General features: G+C 42.1%; 1 long non-coding RNA gene across 1 annotated transcript; it reads left to right on the top strand.

The window, feature by feature from the left end:
- The first annotated feature begins 7 nt into the window (after positions 1–7).
- Positions 8–10254, top strand: LOC131586909 (uncharacterized). Its single transcript, XR_009279267.1, has 3 exons — positions 8–84; positions 1340–1410; positions 9930–10254. It is a non-coding gene; the product is annotated as an uncharacterized LOC131586909 (long non-coding RNA).
- Positions 10255–10509: the final 255 nt, after the last annotated feature.

The following is a 10509-nucleotide window of genomic DNA, read 5'->3' as shown; positions in this document are numbered from 1 at the left end:
GAGGGCGGGGCCGAGGGAGAGAGACGGCACGAAGCGAGCGGCAGCGCCGGTGTGGGGGAAGGAAGAAGTGGGAGATGGGGGTCGGTAAGGAACAGGGGAGAGACAAAACAAGGGGAGGACGGGTTAGTACCAGATCCTTCCCGGGTTGCTTGGACTATGACGATGTGAAAAAGTATGCACAGATTGTCTTTTTCGTAGGGAACACGGAGGCAAAGAGAGCGGTCTTTGAGAGCATAGAGACAGAAATGCACATACACCCTTAGACAAACCGCCAAGTTTCTGCGCTTTCATGGGCAGAAACTTATAACCAGCATGTTCACATTTAAACGTTTCCCATAGCAGGCTATAATTCGATGGGCATTAGTATTGAGCTGCCAAGTTATCCAGCAGATCCAGTCTGTGTGCCTGGGGGATGAGACACATTTCTGTCAAACTAGCCAGAGCCACGATGCAGAGCACCTTCAGGCATATTCTTTACTGCAGCACAAGACAAAAAAGCCTTAAAGGAAAAGGGAATCTGAGAAATATTTTAAGCAAATTTGTATCATCAGGTAGCCTATATATGTCAGCACTTTATGTCAGGTAGCTACAACTTCTTTGGTACCATTTAACAATCGTCAATAGTAGTTCTCTTGAAGCAGCAAGTAGCTAAGCCTGTAAATCTAGAATGGGTAGGGAAAGTTGGAGTTCTTCCCCAGTCAGTATGTGTAAAACCCTAAAGCAACGTTAACAGAATTCAATTACCATTAGCTCACAGACAATTTCTTAACATATGCAACCTTATCTAAAAATAATACATATGTGTGCGTGGTTATTAAAGTTGACAGCTCATAGCTATTAGCTAATAGTACTAACAGTGTAATTATTTGGAAAATACTCTTCCTGGTTAGTAAACATTTCAATTTTTCCAATATTTTTAATTACTGAAGAAAACTTCTACTTTTTCACAGAATAATTATCTAGTAGAAATTTCAGTTTTCTGACAAAAGGTGTTTTGAAATGAAATTTCAGTTTCTGAAAAAAGTTGCTTTGAAAGAAAATTTCCAACCTATTCTCAGCTAGGTCTAGTAGATCCAAGCAAATCAAGCTGTTTTGCTGTTTACAGACTCAGCAACCACAGAGTAATCACAAGCCCCAGTATTTTTAAAACTGCCTCCCATTCATGCATTTATAACAATTTACAGTACAGATCAGGATTAAGATAGGTTAGCCAACAGTTAATTTACTTCCTAATCTCACAAAAAAAAATTAAGTTCAACTTTCTGTCTGTATTTCTGTCCTGTCAAAAACTACACCAACCTTTCTGTTTCATTTGAAATCTCTTTTTGATCTCTTGCAGGAGGATAGAACTTGGGAATATGTGACTCTCCAAAAGACTCCCAAAACAGTTATTGGATGTAAACAGCACAGGTAACGCCCAAACCAGTGATTCAAAGATGGAAAATGATGCTCAGATTTTCAGAGCTTAAACTGAGAGATTTAGAATATTTTGATGCCCAAATCACACTAGGTTCTCTGTCTCAATATCTGATGATTTTTTTCCTTCAGTAAAACTGCATTGGGAAATAAGATTTCTTTTGAAGTACACGTAATTGAGGACCTCTTTTCAGGTCTGAGCCATAACAAAAAAAACAAGCTCAATGGGTGCATTTCTGTTCATGGTGTTTCAATAGTTCCCTAAGCACTTGTGGTTAACACTTTTTCGAATCAATCTGGAGTGCTAAAAAAAAAGAAAAACTGTCCTAGAACAGCAGAAATATGTCGTTTCATTAAAACAAGCTCTGTTTGCTTCTGTACACTTCTCTATACAAAGACACATGTACATATAACACAGGTAGGTGCACCCATGTGCATTCAGAAGCCAAAGCATGAGCTGGGAAGTCCTCACCTGATAATAAGGTCCTTCTAGACTTGTGTTAAAACATTCTCATTTCAGACCTTGAGCAAACACAGCCTACTGAAATGTACTAATCTAAAAGCAAAGCAATCCAGTGGAATTTATGCAACAAGGATTTAAAGAGGTGTCTTAGACATAGAAATATTTTTGGATAGTTTAAATATCAGAAGGCCATTCTGAAATGGGATCAGTTGAGTGCATGGGTGCAATCACTGATCAGATGAAGTTTCACAGCCTGACTGCATGTGAAACCACGATTTTTTAGCAACTAAGGGAGGATAAACCTCAATATAAAACATAAGTTATGTTCTTAGTGACTTATCTCAGTCATTAGTTCTAATTTTGCAAAGCTTATTGAAAACAGCTGAAGATAACAATAACTCCAAGCAGGCTAACAGCCAAGAAGCCTCGGTTGTTTCTTATAACTGACAGGGAACTTTTCTGTGCTGTTCCTGCTTGTACCAGGAATGATTGTAACATTGAACTCACAATGGCAGAAGGTAACAGAGTGTAGCACAAGGCATGTGTCTACAGATGTATGTGCAATTGCACACACCCAAAGGCAGCAATAGGAGCAGCCATTCCCTGATTTGTGCAAGGTATTCAGCTCCTTTGGCCCTATTCACTCACCACAAGAAGGACTAACAGTCTCCATTAACATCTCACCTAAGGATGCCAAGCCCTGTAAAGGGCAACATTCAAGAGACAACAGTCGCTGCCATGGCTGCAAACTTTGTTTTCTCAATACTGATCTCGGGTGTCTGAGACCTGGTCACCCTCTCCTTAGCAATCATTATCCGATCATGTGTCTGACAGCATTCCACGGGCAGTTCCAATTCTTTCCAGATCAGAGTTCTAGCTTTTCACGGCGTAAAGCAACCTGATACTCTGGGCTATCTCCAGCTTACACAAGACTGCCAGCCAAGGGGAAGGCCTCAGCAATAGGACATTTTTTTGTCAGCACCTGTTTCAAAGTGCTCTATTACAGAAGAAGTAGAAAAAAATCTACAGTCACTTCACCCAAATCAGCTCCTTATTCATGTCTCCTCCTTAGCACCTGCTTTACCAAGCACAGCATCTTACAGTGCGGCTTATTATTTTCTACAGCACTCAGTTTACCCCATCTGGTAAGAGATGACACTACTTGAAATTCTGAGACCAGGGCGGGGGGGGGGGGGGGGGGGGGGGGGGGGGCAAAACAAAAGCAACCTCAAGACATGCAGGGATCTGATCCACTGTGAGAGAGATTCAGGCCGAGTGTCTCAAAAGCAAATCTTTTATTAGGAGGATGAAAACCTGCCATTGTATTAATTCACCTTTGGGTTTTGCATTTGAAAGGTGTAGGATTGCTTAATACTATGGGAAGGCAGCAGCACCCTGGCATTGTCCAGCTGGGGTATACTGTCCAGTATACTGTCCAGTATATTGTCCAGCTGCATACTTTCATGGCTGGAGTGCTTTCCCTGTGGAGTTGCCAAAGGACATACAAAACTCCAGCTAAAATGTTCCTCAATCAACTAATTACAACCTTCATTCTAAGAAACACCTTCACTGAGAATCTGGAGCTTTTCAGGAATGTCAAATGACCAGTAGCAGGCTGGTTTTTGCTCATTCTTCCAGTGTAATCTTCTGCTAGGTACTCCACTATCTCACCTTGCAAAATGTTATGGAATTCATCAGTGCTATTGGACCATTTATCAGGCCAGGGCTTGGTAATGGCTTTCCAGTCTGATAATGCTGGTTGATGAGTTCCTCAAGCACCCTGCCTAAATCCTCCAAAACATTCCAGTGTACCACATAAAATTCCCACAGTTCAGATAGCAGCCTGACCGGTACGACTGTTTGTCTCTTTTCCTGACTGGGACTCACTTTTTCCTGAATGCTCTGTTTTTCCAACTTGTTGTTCCTCCTGGCTTTCTACAATCTGTAATAAATTAATCTGTAAATAAAAATTCGTAAAAGTATAAATAAGATATGTATGTGTTGCAATGATATAAAATCCAAAATGTAAAAAAATCCTTCTCCGGGTCTGGCCGGGAGTTTCCTCCGAGAGGCAACAGATTGCAGCCAACACCCAGATAACGAACATCAGCTCAGAAAATAGACAGGACGAGGGCCATCAGGAAAACAAAAGAACTGGCTCGGAGGAGATATCCATCTCCGGACCTGAACAACGCTCCTGCAGATCTCTGTTGGGAAACAATCAGGTCGACAAAAAGACAAGCCCCGAAAAAAAGTAGTCGTCGCCAGAGCTGAACACCCCACCTGTCAAACCGGTGTTGGAGAAGCAATCAAAAGAAACAAAGGAAAGACACTGCCGAGATATCCATCGGCACCGGCCCCGGATCACACCACTCTGCCTTGATGACACAAATTGAAATACATACAGAATCTCTTTACATATGAGGAGATTCTGTCCGGACACTTGTTAGTTCTATTTTTCCATGCCAGGAAATCCATTCACCAGACAATCAAGGACACTTGGTGAAGGAAGCCTGCTTGGAATTCTAGCCTGAGGACATAAAATCTCTATAAAACCCCAGGCTTGAGAACACTCAAACGTGGATTTGGGAACCCTGCACCTCTGGTGTAGACCCTGTCCACCCAGCGCTGCGCTGACCGTTTTATTGTGGTTTTTTCTCGTTGTTTGTTCTTTGTTGTTTATTAATAAATTTCTCTTTTTATTTTTATCCTGAAATTGCCTTTGCATTTATAACAAATCTGTCCCTCTCTTTCTTACTATACTGATTCCATTGTGTCTCCTTTTAGGGGCAAGATCCCGAGTGTTAAAAAACATTTGCAGTCTGTCACAAATCTGTACAAAATTGATACTGCACCAAACAGAGAGCAGTCAGCTTCCTTCCTTCAACAGAAGAGTTTTAGCCCTTGGCTGCTGCTGTGGCATTTTAGCCTGTGTGACACACAGGTTGCATAGTTAATGTTCATTATATTGCTGGCTGTACTTAGCAATTGACAATAGAGTCAGGCATTTGCCAAGGGTAGTCATCACAGTATAGTTTCTAAAGGGCTGGGAAAGACTTCTACTGCAGATATAACCCAGACCTTGCATTAAGTTTAATGGAAGGAATGATCTGAAGCTCCCAATTGAGGTAAATATGCACATGCTATGCTGGTAATTTAAAAGTTAACAGGGCAAATTCCAGTCTCAGCTATAATATTATCATGAATGCAAAATTATTCTTTCAATTCCCGCACTTACTTGATATTTACTGTTATCTCTCTAAAATCAGAATGCAGACCTCAGTCTTGATTTTGAAGATTGCCCATACCAAGTACGGGATTTTTTTCTTCCCTTATATGCCAGAAAATGAGCAACAAAGGAAGGTGATCTATATCTAGGCTTACAAGAACATTCACAAAAAGAGGCAGAGGAAAACATTTGTGTTTTGCTTCATCAAAAATATTTTATTCCAACTATTATTCATTATCAGAACAACGAACATGGAGATGTGGAGAGCAGCAGCATGCTCAACAATGACCTTGCTTCAACTCTTTTAGTATAGAACCAAACTCATAGTCAATTTCCTAGATGCATATACTTCTTACTGTGAGCAGAAGGTATCAGTAAGTTCCTTAAGAAAGCTAAGATTTTTTCTTCTCTTTATAGACAGGACAGAAACAGGCATTTTCTGAGGTGATCTGTCTACAGCACCAGTGGTTAAACTGCTGAATGAGAACTCAGCTTTTTATAGTGCCCATCTGGCTTTCTAGCACCAGGCCTAAGCTTTGCCTCTCTGCTGCTTCAGTGAATGTCCCAAGAGCCGTGCAAGGAGGAAGCCAGGGCAGGGTGCCTAGCCAACTGCATCTCTCAGCACCCTAAGCTATGTCTGCTAGCAAATAAATATTTAGGACTTTCCTGATAGAAGTTAACTAAAACAAGTTCCTCATACTTCACCCTAAAATCAGAGAAAATATGGGGGTACCTTTCATAAGCTTCTAGTCTAAAATATCCCTGTGAACAGCATCAAACCCTTCCAGAATCCCCCATTCCTCATGATGTGTTTAAAAAGGTGATGTTTTCTCCCATAATTTGCACAATTGTGGCAGTTCCTTTACTGAATTACCTTTACTGCGTGAGCCTGAGTTATAGGTGGGGGCGGCTTGCATCCAGCAGGAATCCTGCTCCGTTCATAATTTTCGGAGGCAGAAGCCCGCTCCTGGCCATGGGCCTCCAGGCACAAACGGCTGCCCTTTTCCATGGGAAAGAAAACTCACCCCCCCAAGGTTCCTGATGTCAGTTTGTCAGAGATATTTGGCATTTCAAGGACAGCCAGAGTTTTAGGTGGAGGAAGCCTGGCACCCCAGTGCTTCCGGGGCAGGCAAAGGGCTGGACAGGGGATGGAACCACCAGCTGGGCCTTTCTTCCCCTCTCTGCAAGGTGCAGCACCTCCAGGCATGACTTGCTCTTTTCCGAGGAACAACCAGTGCCTGCAGAGGGAGCTGCTATTCCAGAGGGTCCAATGGGGTCTTCTCCAGTATTCCTCCAGGAACCACGTTTGGAGCACGCAACAGGGGCTGGGAGGCAGCTGGGCATGGGCCCGGGCATGGAGCACCACTTTAAGAAAATGCCAAGGGAAAACCCTCAATCCAATGGGAAGCACCTGAGCAGGCAGGGTAGCATGCACAGTCCCAGGGGAGAGCTTTAAACTTTGTTCTTTTATCTTGTCAGTCCCTTTACAGCGTTCCTTGAAAAGGGATGATATGTGGATAGAAAAAGAACTCTGTAACTCCCAGAGTAGTTATAACAGTAGGTATGAATTTATTCAGCGCTGAGGTGCATGGGGGATATCTCCTCCGAAAAGCATGTACACTTTTGAGATTTGGCTTTCTCTTTTTATCCTTTACAAACTAGGGTTGCACAATATGCCTAATAGATATTAATTTCCTAACCCCACCTGTCCTCACTTCATATTAAAATTAGCTCCACACCCCTTTGCAGCTGCACATTGGTTTTTCTGGTCAGTTCAGTGGTTGTCTCAGTGGTCTTTGGGATGAGGTCAGCAATTTTCTCCTTAGCTGAGCTCTTCACTTTGTCTTTTCATGCATGCCTCTTTCAGTCCTTTGACCACCTTTTGGCCTTTGATACCATTCATTCTGGATTACGGGTCCAAGGAATCCCCTTATCCTGTGGTGCCTTTGCATCCTGTTGGTGTATTCTAGCTCTTTATCTTATCTTGCAGTCTTGCTTTTTCCCTGCTCTTGTGGAGCAGGGTATGGTTTTTGTCAACCCCCTTCTTTTAGTCAAGTATTTCTTTATGTTTAATTCCTAATTCTTATTTTCTCTGTTTCAGGGAGGGCTTATTAGGAGAAAAGGGGGCTAAACTGAGGGGAAAATCTTCATTTTCCAAAATTGTGTGTGTTCAAATTGTGATCAAATCCATTTTTCCTGCAATTTTATTGGTCTCAGTGCAAGTAAGGCCTACCTTTTCTATGCTGTCAGGGGCACTAATTGACAGGGAATCTGATTTTCCCATTATTTTCCAGTTTAAATGGAAGGGGAAAACCTTTACTGTACTTTTTAATGAGTTTGAGTTAAGAGTAACTCCCCTCTTTTCATTGTCCTAAGGCTTAAATTGAGAGCAAAGCCCAGCTGTCCCTCATTTTTGAGGATTTGAATTGAGGGGAAAATCTCCCTTTTTCAATCACTGGGATTTAAAGTGAGGAAAACCCCTCTTTTCCCCATATTTTAAGGGAATAAATTATAGGGAGGAAGCATTTTAGTTGACATTGTATCAATTTAAGTGGAGGCAACTGCCCCATTTCCTCATTTTAAGGGATTCACTTAAAGGAAGCTCTGCCTTTTTCAGCATTTTAAGGGTTTAAAACTGCATTTCAGGGCACTTCTATTCGTGACCCAGGACCAACTACCTCAGATGAGAGTGAGCCTGACACATATATAACAGCAACATCCCCCAGGAGTCTATTATTTTTCTTATTTTTATATATCAAATAGATATTATATTATATTTATAATATAGACAAGAGCTCCCAGTACACCATTCATATTATTACTATTCTTCTCCACTCAGTCACATGTAGAGTACTACTTAGTAGTCATTAAGGAACAATTGTGTAAGGTAACAACAAATTGCCCAACTTACCTAGCTATGCTACCAAAACAAAGTTTTATTTCTTACCAGTTTTCTGCCTGTAATAGATAAACTTATGAATAAAAATTCGTAAAGGTCTAAATAAATATATTTGTAGCTATAATAATATAAAATAGAAAATACAGTGTGGCCAAAAAGTCCTCCCCCAGATCTAGTTGCGAATTCCCATTCAGGAGGTAACAATGCTAGCCGGCACCCAGATAAAGATCTTAGCCGGCGCCCATCAACCGAAAAGAATGAGCAAGACAGTGGCCATCAGGCTGACAAAGGAACGAGCTCAGAGGAGATACCCATGGCTGGACCTGAACACCCCACCTGGCAGACCACTGTTGGGAAAGCAATCAGGCTGACAAAGGAACGAGCTCGGAGGAGATACCCATCGCCGGACCTGAACACCCCACCTGGCAGACCACGGTTGGGGAAGCAATCAGACTGGACAAAGGGAAAAGCCCAGCCGAGATATCCATCAGCTCCAACCCGGATCCAACCACTCCATCCTGATGGCCCAAACTAAAATAAAATCAAGGAATGTTCAGAATCTCTTTACATATGAGGAGACTCTGCCCGGACATCTATTAACTCTATTCTCCAATGCCAGGAAATCCATTCATCCAACAATCAAGGACCTTTGGTGAATGGTGCCTGCTTGGAATTTAGCCTCAGGACACAAAATCCCTATAAAAACCCAGGCCTGAGAACCCTCGATCGTGGATTTGGGAACACCTATACCTTTGGTATAGACCCTGTCCACCCAGCGCTGCGCTGCCCATTTTATTGTAGTTTTTCTCGTTGTTTGTTCTTTATTGAAATTGTTTTATAATAAATTTCTCTTTTTATTTAACCTAAATTTGCCTTTGCATTTATAACATGCCCTTTTGCTCAAAGCAATTGTAGCAAAAAAGTAAGCATTACCCTTTCCCTGAAGAGGCTTGTATTTATAGCTTAGTTATAGTTTTTTTCTAAATCAAGTCCTTTACTTACCTTGAAATTAAGTCAGAGGAGCCAAGCAGCTGTAGCTCACCTGAGGGCTTTTATACCTTGTGGGATTTGTCTCCTCCCTTTTCCCAGGCACAGTAGGTTTGAGAGGCGGGCCCAATCAGGTGTATATTAACCTCAGCCTTTGCTAAGGGGCTTCATTGCCTCTTTAGGATCAGCTGGGGTAAGAGCTCTTCTCTCATTTTAGTGAAGAGGCTCTTTTGGCTTATCCCAGCTTATTTTTAGTAGATGCTTTTGGGCACCTAAAGCAACAAAGACTTAGAAGAGTCTATGAAGAAAATAGTATTGAACTCATTGAGTACTTAAGTTCATGATTTTGGGTGTGTTCAGGGGAGGGGGTAAGGTGCTTCTGCAATTTCTGGTTTTATTGGTTTGGGTGGGGGTTTTTTTTGTTTGTTTTTGTTTTTTTTTATGGGAGTGCAATTTCCTGAAATTCTATATTGTGCTGAGTATAACACTTAAGATTTTCCAGCAGGTTCATCATGTCACAAAAGGGATCTGTCCTGTGTTAAAGATAATGTTTGAGATTGAGGCTTCAGAGGAGTAAGTTGAGACTTGTGAGCAGGGTGCCCAATTAGGAGTTACTGGGGGGGGGGCTTTGAAGGCAGCACAGTGGTAAATGGTGTCCATTTAAGGGTCCCCTAAGGCTTTTTACAACCACAGTAGATGCATTTACATGTCTCACAGCACATAAGTGCATCCACAGCACTCACAGAAATGCTGTGTAACTTTGCCTCTGTCTAACCCAATTGTGAATCATAACAGCAGCCATAACCTTAAACTGAGGATGAAGCTGGAGACTTGAGGACCCAGGCACACTTAGGAGATGGCAGGTAGCCAACTTGTTGGGATTTGGCCCACGTGCTACTAAACTCATCTATTGATTTTGGTTTTCTTTCTTGTAGCTGACTAAGAGGCTAACTGGAGATCATGGTGCCTTCCAAGGCAGACTCATTTCAGGTCCAACATGGGATCATGTTGCTGGTTGTCCAAAAGATAAGTCAGGGTCCACAGCCTTGAGATCGGATGATAGTAGGATACTAGGTTGGAGATTCCTGGGACAGGTTTAAAAACTGGTAGAGGGGAATGGGATGTCCTTTAAGGGGCCTCTTAGGACATCTAAAGGGAGCAGCTCTGCTTTTGATTGCTGGTGAAGGGTGTGCAGAGCAGTTCTAGTCTGTCCTGTCCAGTTTGTGTGGTGTTGCCTGGTGTGCCAAAGTGTCTAGTGTGTCTTTGGGATCCTTCCAATCAGATATCTCTGCCTTTTCCCCTGGAGGGTCTTATAGCAAGCATCAATTATCATCTCTAGATTCTTGAACATTCACATTTCTTGGCACCATGCCAATATGGTTTGTTCTTCTTTGAATAGCTGTACCTATCTTTGAATTGGTACAAGTCCTTATCTACTGTAATGAAATATTGTGGTATATAACTGCCTGGTCTCTGAACTTCTCTCCTCAGAAGCATTGAGTTGGACATCTGTTG

The sequence above is a fragment of the Poecile atricapillus genome, chromosome 21, assembly GCF_030490865.1.
Source record: "Poecile atricapillus isolate bPoeAtr1 chromosome 21, bPoeAtr1.hap1, whole genome shotgun sequence".
NCBI lineage: Eukaryota > Metazoa > Chordata > Aves > Passeriformes > Paridae > Poecile > Poecile atricapillus.
This window is presented reverse-complemented; position numbering and strand designations above follow the sequence as displayed.